The 11,984-nt window shown below is 41.9% G+C and overlaps 1 protein-coding gene across 1 annotated transcript in view; it reads right to left on the minus strand.

Annotated features, from left to right (window-relative positions):
- The window catches only part of ds (dachsous cadherin-related 1), a 72,035-nt gene extending 64,558 nt beyond the window's left edge, over nt 1-7,477 (minus strand). The window contains exon 1 of the mRNA XM_017089323.4: nt 6,790-7,477. The gene's annotated coding sequence lies outside the window, so the exon portion shown is untranslated. The remainder of the gene's footprint in view (nt 1-6,789) is intronic.
- Between the last annotated feature and the right edge of the window lie 4,507 nt (nt 7,478-11,984).

Genomic DNA, 11,984 nt, shown 5'->3' on the forward strand with positions numbered 1-11,984 from the left:
GATGTCGATTCTACCTGCGTGCGAAAGGTTCAAAGGCTAAAAGGGTCTCGGCTTGCTTTTTGGGCCTCTGTTATACTGGTTCTGGTTTTTGGGACTGGGTTTGAGTTTGGGCTGGGGCTCTCGATGAAATATGGCTGGCACACACACTCACACACATTCCGAGAGAGATCGAAGAAACCATTCCTCGAGCAAAGTTGGATGACCAACTCTTCGGACTCAGAACTAATGCCATGTGGCTGGAATTGGAATCGAAATGGGAATGCTTCGAGGTCCGAGCAATTCGTGGCGAACAATTTAGTTAACAAGACCATGACTAACACTTTTTTTTGAGTGGCCAAAACAACATTTGTTTCCACTGCAATTTGGTAAGATTTTTCTCGCGCGATAAGCGAAAAAAAAAGAAAACGAAAAGAGGGAGGGCACTCAAACGAACAATATATAAAATTATGATTATTATTTTGGGAATTTCATTTCGTGATCAGATAGAGATCTTACAACTCCTAGCCCTCGAGAACCCGGCCCAGATGATCCTGTTTGATCGTGGCCAGCAATTAAAACCGAATTAATGAGTCTTGGGAAACGAAGAGATCAAACTTGGCGTTAGAAGACTGACGGATTCTTCCCCTCAAGTGATTGACAACCATCATCCTCCGAAGAAAGAGATTTCTGCGGAGAAATTAGCCAACCGGCCCAAGTCTTTCATGTCCATCGAGAGTTGCCGCTACCATTAGGCCTCTAATAACTTTATAATGATCATGTCCCTTCCTTCCATGACATGAGGCGTAATTTAATAAACTGCAACGGGGCCTCCATCAAAAAGTAAACTCGAGGAGTACGTTAGGCCTGAACTCTGTGATACGCAAATTACCCCAGGAGATGGAGCCGCCGTTGCGGAAACGTCAGTTTGATTTGCACTTGTCATAAGTTTAGATGAACTGCTAATACCCGAACACATTAGAAAGCCCGTGGAGCGGTTCCCGATCCCCAAAGACCCATACCGTTCCTGGCGCCCCGAGTTGGACAGCTCCCGTCCAGATCCGCAGATCCGCAGATCACTGGGATCGCAGAGCAGTCCGATTTGAGTGCCAGCTGGCGGTCGGTCGGTCGCCTTGCGTGTGGCTGCACCTGAGATCTGAGATCCGTTGGAAATGGAAATGGGAATGGCGGAGTGGTCGGAGCATGAGGGCTGTGGCTGTGGGAATGACCAGTGGATGGAACAAAATGGGAGCTGGCACTGCGAGAAAAAAAGCTGAAGCCATGAAACTGAAATATTATATCACAGAGACCTAAAAAAAAACTTATGTTGAAGGTCTGAAAACAATGTGATATTTAGAGACTTAATGATACTTTCTCTAGAAATTAAGTTACCCCAACAAATGGTACCCATAACATTTCTTTCCGTGTGCTAATAAAACATTGCACAAAGCAGATTGGGTAGCTTGGGGTTCTGTGCACTCTGGCGGCATCTAATATCGAATGACAAAGTTGTAATTATATTTGTGGTTCCAGTTCTTGACTGGAGTTCTAGGGAGTTCCTAACAATTTCACGTTTCCATCTCAGGTTCGGGCTATTAAAAATTATGCTTTTCCCGGGAGAACTTTTTGTTTCTGCTTCTTTCATTTTTTCGTTGTTTTTACGAGCGCACAAAAGCTCGTAAAAGCGTTTCAACAAAAAGAGGAAAAATGAAAAATCAGAAACAAAAACAGAGCGGCATCAATAAAATCTAGTTAATAGCAAATAAAGGCAACAACAAATACCCATAACCCCGTGGTGCGGTATAAAACGTACACAATCATAACAATAACAGCGTAAACTTTACAGCCCAACTAATTAGACTGGCGAATAAAAAAGAAAGAAAAGCAGGTTTGGAGAAGGAGAAATGGAGAGGATCAGTCCAACTCTTGAGGATTCTCCAAAGAGCTACTGTAAATTTAAAAATATGATTACCTTTAACCATGAGAAACCAACATCTGTTTTATGGGGGCTTTGAGATATATGAGGTAAAATATCGAAAAACAAGAATAAACATACTACATTTTTAACAGAGTTTTAAGGATTCCGGCTCAAAGGACCAATCCGACATATATCTTATGTAAATTACCGTTGTTAGTCTGAAACCATGCTGATGCTCCTAATTAAAAAAATCTTGAACCCAGATACGGAGGCCAAAAGCCGCCAATGGTAATATGGAAATCCTAACTAGAGCAAAAGTTTCGCATGGTCACGAGAAAAATTAAGGAGTCTCGGTAGCCGGAGGAAGTGTTTTGCCAGCGCTTAATCACTGACCAAACAGCGGGCAGCTAAAACAAAAATAAAAGCTCTTTAGAGACTTCATTAACATGCACATTACACATGTAGCTGAGATTTTCTACTCGAACAATTAAAAAGAGTCGAAGAAGAAAATCAACTTGTTTTGGCCGAGAAATGGTTGTTGTTGCCGCGGTTCCGCTCGTGATTTAACTGCAAATTATGCAAAATTGTTGTCTAAAACCAGAGGCTAAGTAGGTGGTAAGTAGACGCTTTAGAGCGTGTTTAATTAAATGTTGAGTAATTTATGAAAACTGCCGAGGGGGGAGAGTCGGTCTGGGTTTATACGGCCAGTCTGCCAGCTAATAAGTTACTTCTAATGACTTTCTAATTGTCCGACACACACGAGACGTCGGGCTATAAAAAGCGAAACTTTAATTGTCCGCATATTAATCGAACTCATTTAGATGCAAATCCGATAGACCCGAGCTCCAAGATCCGACTGCCCAGATCCGAGATCTCAGAGAGATTCGAAGCCAACCAAGCGTGGATCACGTCAGATATCCAGAGCTGCGAAAGCGTGAAGTAAACACGAGAGTTTTTCTGCTAGAAATAGTGCGAAAATGCAAGTGATACGAAGTTTTCCTTTTCATTTCGATTTCGGTTTTCATTTCGATTTTACCTGCTGCTTATGTATTTATTGGATTTCACTTTTTAAAGGCCCTTAACCGCTGTAAATCAAGCAAGTTTGACACTTTTTAATTGCCAGTGAGGGGGATTCACGATTCTGCCGAGGAGTATCGCATAATAAGCGCTAATTAGTGGCAAGTGACAGCGAGAAAAACAGAAACAGAGATGATATGTTGTGGTTCATATCTTATCGCAGCAACGACAGCGGCAACATCCTCAACTTGCAGATGGAAGTTGCCTCCTTTAAATGTATAAGGTCTTGCTTGGTGAGAAAACATCTACTCTCACGTTAGAGACAGCTATAAAAAATAATAAAAAACAAAATCAGATTGTGGAAAAAAAAAACTATTCAACTTTCTATACTTTGTGTTTTAATGACTTGAGTTAAAGTATAGAACGCTTACGCCAAATTCATAAACAACTACAAGATCAAGTACACTTCCCTCATAAAACTAGAAGAGGAGCTCATTCCTTCCATGGCACCTTAACTTTTCCGTGGATACCGCACCTCCGCCGCAATTATGGGTTATTAATAGATTTACCCCGTCACCGGAAGCCTGTCCACATGACACCATCTTCCTGCTGACTCAGACTCCAATTTTTGTTTGGGTAGCCGAAAGCATTTAGCAATGATTGTCATGGCCCAGTGTGTTTTTGGCCATTGTTTGGCGCGTTTTATGGCCGCCATTAAGGCATAAAGCCAAGACGCATCCCATAATGCTAATCCGCTATCCGATGCCTCGGTCTCTCGATCCGGAGAACGGTTCATTAACCCACGGCAGCACCCGCCCCTTGTCGTAAACCCACAAATATTTCTCAATCAGCATCCGATTCCGATAGCAGCAAAAGGTAAAACGTTCCGTTGCCGCTTATCTCGAGCGATTGATTTTGGTATTCGGGTTCCATAACGATGGCTGACCAATAAAACAAATCAAATTATGTGGCCAACATGTTTATGGGTCCGAGAAACAAGTGTGAAAACTTAAAACGAATACCCGATTCACTGAACTGGATGAAGTAGTATAAAATATCCATAAAGACCTTTGATTTACAACTCTATCCAGAGTGATTTTCTCAAAGGTATTCAAAATAATCATGAATAAAGAAATCAAAATAAATATATTACAGTATTTTGAACAGCTTTCAAGCTCTGCATATAATTTTAAAGACGCTAGCTCTATTTTGGAATTGATCGATATCATTCGGAATCTAGTCTGGCCTTAATGAGGTTCACCCGTGCAATTTTAGGGCCAGCACATGTGGCCCATAAAGCGGACCCGAATCCGAGATTGATCAATACGACATGCTCGAATTAAGATGGTTATTGTGCTGGCAAATATTTATGCCCGCCTGACACGAGATGGGGACGCTAGTCGAAACTACAACCTGTTCCATTCTTTTCCCAGCTAGCGGAGAAGTGTCTTCATCCAGCGATGGACGATGAACATATTCGCCGACTAATCACAGGCCAAGTCACATTCGAATGTCCGCGGTGCCAACTCGCATGAGGCTCAACAAAGAAATTAGCGCGAGGAAAATACCATTCCCCCTTTTCCTCCTTCGAGAGCGGGTGTTTGCAGCAGGTGCGTGTCTTCCATACACAGAAAGAAAGTGTTTGAACTTTATATTTCACAATATTGATTGAAAGTATAAATGTTAAAGTTCTTAAGATCAATGAATTTATAAAAGTTACTTAGGACCAATTTCTCATAATAGAACCTTAACATGACATAGAGAAATCGGACCTTAGGGTGGCCAAAAATAATAATAAAACTTTGAGATCTAAGCAAGCTATCTTAAACTACCAATATCGAATGCTTTTCTCTACGTGCAGGCCTCGGCCACGTCTAATGTAATTTTCCCGGCACATCGAGCTGAATGTGTGTGGTCCGCTCTGATGGCTTTTCCTCCGCACACACGCGAAAATAGATTAAAGCGTAATCTTTGTTTGTACAGCGCTAAGCATTGCGGCAATTAGTGGGGGAAAAGGGGCAAGGGAAAGCCGACGGACACTGGAGCAATTTAAAGCGCATTAAACTGCGTTTTGCAAGTTCGTGTCCTCAGTCTTTCGTTTGTGCGCCCGCACCTTCGCACCAACCAATGAACACCTGCCGCCTAGAGATAAAACGGAGATGAACCTTGAGTCCACAACCGTTAGGTTCAGATAAAGCAAATATTTAGAGGGACCAGAGGTGGGGTTGGGAAACGCACACACACTCACAGCCAATGGGAAATGAAAATTATATTCTATTCTGTTCTCCCTTCTCCCAACTCGGCTCAACTTTGAACTCGGCGGCCTTTTGTTTTCCCGTTCGGTTTCAGGCCAACTTAAAGGGAAGTGTAAATTAAGGGCCATAAAAACTGGTCCCTAATGTCCGACTGCTCTGGCTTTTAGCAGCATGAAAATTGAAAAAGGCCCCCCGGTCGAGCGTTTCGTAATAATTCAACAACGCACAGAAATTTAATTGGAAAGGCATTAAAAAGTCCGAGCACGCCCCGAACTTCCTCCTCGAAAATTGACAATTATAAAATAGTTTCTTGTCGTCGAGAATAGAGAATGGTTGAACCAAAAAATTACAGAACCTGCCTTTAGGGAATAAAAATATAAAGTGAATATGGTCAAACGAAATGTCTAAGAAGGCTCGAATGCATTTAAATCTATTTATCCTCGAATTTTATTTTTTCGGTGTAGAATTTCGTATTGTCATAGCTGTCTGCCTTTGGTGGGGAGTTTTTCCAGGAATCACAGTTGGGCGACACTTTGCGCACATTTCCATTTTCCATTCCCTTCACGTGTCGCTCCGTATCGACAGAGATTAGAGATCGATCGCCTCAATCGTCGTCGCTCGGCGACGTGTAAAACAGGTAGAATAAAATTCCCAATGCCATTCCCATTCCCGATCTCCCAGCCACACAACACCAACGCCAAGAACACCGACTCTATTTGTTTTTTCACATTTTCCTCGGGAGCGAACCGAAAAAAATAAAAGAAAAACGAGGCGAAGATGGAAAAGAGGAAAACTCGAACAGCACTCGGAGAAATGGAATACAAAGTGGAAGGCGAAGGCGAAGAAGAAATAGATAGAAGTAGAAGCGCCCAAGAGGAGGCGGTTCACATTCACGGAGAGTGTGTGTTTTCCTCTTCTGCAACTGCCACCTTTTCTTTCTCGGACTCGAGTCCATCGCTTTCGATTACCAATTTGACTATTTCAAGTTGTTTTCGCTCCCGTTTCCCCAGCAGAAGAAAGAAAAGAAAAACATCTAATTAGGCCCGGCCCAGGCTGGCCTTTCCAAATTCTGGGTGTTTACTTTAGTTTTTGGGTCTTTCATATCTTGTTGTTAGGTCTCGGAAGTTTATTCGGTTTCGTACTTCAAACGCTTAGGTTTTACCTACTGCTTACCTAAATGTTAAATTATCTGTTTTTTAAATAGGTTTAAAATGATAGTACAAGTGATTTCACTTGCTACCATTACAATTTTAACCGTTATTGGCATACCAACATTATTTAAACGCGAGCTATGTGTTTCATGAATTATATAGTTTTTATGTAATTATAACATAATACTTCATAAAAAGCACCTATAATATTTAATATTTATTTTTTTTATCTTTAATTATTTACGCCTTTTTATCTATGCCTTTTTTATTTTGCCTATTGTTACTGTCCGCTTTGCAGCTCTAACTTCCCAAACATCATAGATTCATTTATATCATATTTTTCTAGCTGTTTCCGAGGCCAAACTCATCTGGATTTTCGTAAACTCTCTTAAAATGATAACTGTCTTTCCTGACATTGTCCCCCTTAAGTGTTGGCTTATTTTTGGGTGGTACTTTTCATCTTTTCTCTTACATTTCGTGGCCTCTTCTTGCTGCGGTGCTGCTTTTGCTTTTGAGCCGCTGAAATGCTGCGGCTGTTGCCAATATTTTTCACCAAAGGCGAAAACCCGCTGCCACAAACACAATGTTGTTGTATCTTTTTAGCCACACGGCCGAAGCGAGCCAAAAAGAACTCGTTTGACTTGTTGAACAATATTTCTTTTCGCCTTTTACTCTGTGTATTTGTTGTGCTGCTGCTGTGTTTTGTTTGTGTATTCGCAGTTGGATTTTCTTAGCTGGATTTTTAAAGAAACGCTCTATTGCTGTGGAAATTCTGGTCGATTCGGATATTTTGTATAATGATTTTCCACAAAACTTTTCTCACACGCGGCGAAAAAGCAGCGGCGACGGCGACAAAAAACGGTGACGAAAACAAAATAAAAACGCGGCGAAGAATTCGACGGCTAGCAACGGAGATTTCAGGGGCTATAATAATTGATTATTTATTCGATTTGCTTCGATTTGTCTGCACTGCACTGGGTATTTTCTTGCACTTCCTTTTGGTATATATTTTAATATACTTCTTATTATTATAGCCAGATTCTTGCGAACTCAAACTCAAATTCCGACGGCGACACGAGGAGAACGCGACTGAGAAACGAATTTCCTCCGCTCGCTGCGATTCTCCAATGTGGCTGCGACGAAAACACACGACAGACTGACGGGCCCTGAAGACCGGAGACAGAGACTGGAGCCGGGCTCTCTCTTTCTTCAGGATGCCCGAGCGCAGAAACCCACCTCGAAACCCACCTGTGGTCAAGAGATCGCTGTAATGAAGATGGCGAGCCCCGCAGAACCGCTGAGAGGTGGGTACTGAATAGTAACTCCCCAGAGTGGTTTGGTCGGTTTCTCCCGGAGAATCAAAGACCGGAGAAGAATTTCAAAAGGTGCACACACAATACACAAAATAAAATCGACGACAGGTCCACAATTAGCCAGGGAAGAGAGCTATCTATCTGTATATCCTCTCTCCGAGAGAGGGCCTGCTATAACTACCCATTGTTTTTGTGGCGAGCCCAGGCTCTTCTGGCATGTAAATTAGCTGTTCTCCGCGAGAGAGCGAAGAGAGAGAGGGCTCACCTGAGGAGCATAAACCGGTTGGCGGTCATGCTCACCTGTGTGCCAAGTTGTTGTTGCCGAGTGCAGTTGAAGTGGTGGCTCTACACAGGAAGAAACTATACGATGTGATATCCAATGATAAAATATTGGACAGGATATTACATTTATATTGTTAAGCTATATCATAAACCAAAAGGATTGATTAAGCTATGAAATAAGTAATTAAAATTCCTTAAGGAGTTGATTTATCCCACAAAAAATATTCTTAGAGGAGTAGTGAGATTTGAATCCATTTTTTTTCTGTGCACAGTGGAGTACGCAAAGGGGACCAAGGGGATGCAGGGGGTAAAGTGCGGCGTTGAGTGTTTGGTATGCAGCCCCCCTGCCCCGCCCCCTTCCGCTGCGCCATCCTCCGCCTCCTGGTCCTAGTTCTTCCCATTGTTTTTCGGGGCTTTAAAATTAGGCAGGAGCAACAAAGTTGCGTCAACAACCAGACAATGCAAATGTTGCGTAAGTTGTAACAAATGAAAATCGAAAAAAATGGAAAAGGGGTAAAAACTGAGTTATGGTGATCGCTATATGGATAATGGCAATTGCAAGCAAGATCGTAAGTTAAAATCAGCCAAGCAGCCAATATATTCAAATTAGCGGTGCGTCTAGGCTAAGATGTTTCTTCATGTAACAAATCTATTTCGAGTAACAAGTTATACTTTAACAGGCTATGAAAAATCCAAAGAACTTAATGGATTGATAGCCTCATTTTGGGTAATGTTGGCAAAGTATAATAATTTGAAGCCTTCGAAATGGCATCTGAAGTGCTCTTTGCCGTTGCTCAATCGCGTCTGCCAATCAATTGTAGATCTAGAGAACTAAATACTTTTACTATTCGTTTTCTCCACGAACCATCGGAAATTTTGGCGCCTCGAGTAAAAGTTGCTGCAGCAACATTAGCGAAAATTCCGACCCGCTTTTTGGGGTGGGACCATCGTGCCGATGCCATAGAGCAGATTCCGATTCCGTTCCCAATTCCACGGAACTCTCGAGCATTCGCAAATTCTGCAATTTGTCTGGGAAACGTACACGAAAAGTGCGTGCCACATCCCGAGGAGCCGCATTGCGGCAAAAGTCGCTGTTCGAGGCTCGTTTATTGGGAATGCGCGTTGCACGTTGGTGGCTCAATGAGCAAGTGGGAATCGGAGTGGGAATGGGCATTGGGCATAGATCGCCCTGGTGGACCACGCCGGTTGCGGGAGGCTCTCCTACTCCTCCTCCTGCCGACAATGGACAATGGCTAACCATTTGGTCATTCGCCGCTTGTCAAAACCGTAAATGACGTCGCTTAGCTGTCGGCTTGCATTTGCCACTTTTCAAATGAAATGAGTTAACAGCAACAGCAAAAACACCAGAGCAACAACAGTCTTGACAGGCACTTCAAAAGCAAAGAGAGCAATGTCTGGCTACACAGGAAGAAATCAGAGTTACGTCTTTAACCATATTAAAAATTATATAAAAAGTGGTATTAATTAAAAGTCTAATACTCAACGTAAAATAGTTAATAGATATATAAATATTTTGGTATCATGAATTCCAAATAATATATAATTTAAAGAGGTATTCTTAGTTATTTAAAGGACATCCATAAAGCAAACTGTTGAGATATTTATAAAATACTCAATTAAAGTAGGGAACACAAATCTAATCCTATAGTTTATGCTTTCCTTTGAGATAAGTCTTAGAATTGGAGTGTAATGAAATATTTTTGTAGCTATCCACTGTTAATCATTTCAATGTTAATTTTTTTAGGTGTAACCAAAGCGATTGGAGATCTGGGCTAGAGCGGATAAAGCTGGTCACTGCCGCCACCCACACGCAGACCCAGATCAGAGGCGTACTTGGATTTGTGGGTATATAGAGATATAGGGGGTCTAAAAAGGGGGGATTTGCTGCCCGCCCGCAGCTTGCAAATCAGTTAATGGCAATGGACACAATTGAGACTCAGCCCGAGTTGAGTTGATGGATTTATGGATGGAATCCGATGGATGGACGGATGGATATGGTGGATAATTTGCAGCAGCCATTGAAATTTGGCACTCCGGCGGAGAAAAGAGAGAGAGCGGGCTATTCGATTAGCAGATCAGATCAATCGATCGATCAGCGGGCATCTCCAGCTGCTTCCTGCTTTGTCAACATTTCGGGCCCAGAACAACGTTCGACAATTCAGCATTTCAGCATTTAGGATTTCAGCTTTCAGCGATCGACGATCGACGTTCAACATCCAGCTTGTTGCTAAAAGCCCACACACAAAACGACAAAACGAAGCGAATCGGAATCCATCATGCGAGTAATATGCAAAGTTACATAGCTGCAACATCCTAGCCGGCAGAAATATGGAGGATGGGGATGCGGATGGGGACTGGGCTGGGCCATTCATTCGCCTTAAAATCAATAGCACCAGCAAACATTGTCGTTGTTGTAGCCGCTCTTCTGCTGTTGTTGTCGTCATCATCCTTGGAATCGTCATCATCAACAACTGCAAACAACATTCGCCTGTCAGCGGCAACATCATAAATTGTTGTTTAGCCACAGTTGCTGGCTGCGACTGCGATTCCGACTGAGAATGAGACTGGGACTTCGCCTTGGTCTTGGACTGGGACTTGGACTTGGACTCCGTCTCCGTCTCCTGCTCCTTCTCCGGCTTTTGACTTTTTGCAGGCTCCTCAAATACTCTCCCTCCTGCCAGGCTCTCTTTTCTGTTCGGTTCGGTTTGCAGGCGCGGCTCTTGTTTTACACACTTCTTAGATGGCTACTATAGACTTGGCTTCAATCCAAGTCCTTGAGAGCCACATTTTTCTAGAGAAAACGCGAATTCTTAAACATATTAAGGCACAAATTTTCTTCATACTCCATAAGGAAGGAAAAAGGATCCGCGAGTTCTATAAAATAAAATGGTCGTTGCCAGAAAGACCTTTTCATAAAATACTCATTTATAATCTGAACTAAAATAAAAAATATTTTACCAGCTTATGACCATTAAAAAGCCTAACGCTTTGATAACCTAGTAAAGAAGAATCGTTAACCCAATAAACGAACACTGGAACACTAAAAGCTTTAAATATTATTGCCGCAACATATTCTTCTTTATCAAAACTAAAAATCACAATTTAAGTGTTAATAAAATAGGACCATAAATACATTTTAATTGCTTAATTTCTAGCAGCCATGGACGTCAGACTTTTTAGGTTTATTTAAATATTTTTGCTTACATCCACATTCAATCGCTGTTGATTTCTGTTAGTTTCTTAATTTCTAGCAGCCATGGAAATGTCAGACCTATTAGGTTTATTTAAATATTTTTGCTTAAATCCACATTAAATCGCTTTTGATTTCTGTTGTCCAAGCTGAACCACAAACTTTCTAAATTTCATAAATATATTTTGCCAACATAGGGTATGCGAGTTTTCACTAGTTAATTCAAGTAGCTTTTCCTTCCCCTCTGTTGCTGTTTTTGCTGCTTGTTGATTTCCTGCGTCCGATAGTAAGTTTTATTTATTTGCGCATTTGCTGTGATTCTGCTCCTGTCCACCTCTAGGAACCCGGTATAAAGTAATCCTTTGCTATGGCCATGCAAATCTGCTCGGTGGTACTGCTGGAATTCCTACGCTGATCTCGACCTGTCAACGGGCTCATCATCAAATCATAATTTGAATGCAGAATACCTTTCGATACCACAAATTCCACCCCCGCCCCCGATGTTCGAGGGAGGGGAAAGAGGGTTCAGGGGGGAAATGTCAATAAATTTCGCTATTTTATTTCGGTAGCCGACGCCGTCATCGTTGTTGTCGTTGTCGCTGTCGCTCTGGCGACCCCGGCGTCGTTCATTAATCTCTAAATTATGCGAATTTTTAATGAGTCGCGCATTTTGTTCGATTTTTCATGCGTTCGTACGCCTCCCGTTCTGAAGATGCCATGCACTTGAAGAAATTAGGGTGGAGTTTTTCTTAAATATATACAAATTTATTTGGTTTAAATTTACAGGTATATATATCGAGTTTTCAAGGTGAACTTTGTGGAAATTACCAATTTCAACCTTAACTTAAAAGCTACGTTATT

The sequence above is a fragment of the Drosophila suzukii genome, chromosome 2L, assembly GCF_043229965.1.
Source record: "Drosophila suzukii chromosome 2L, CBGP_Dsuzu_IsoJpt1.0, whole genome shotgun sequence".
NCBI lineage: Eukaryota > Metazoa > Arthropoda > Insecta > Diptera > Drosophilidae > Drosophila > Drosophila suzukii.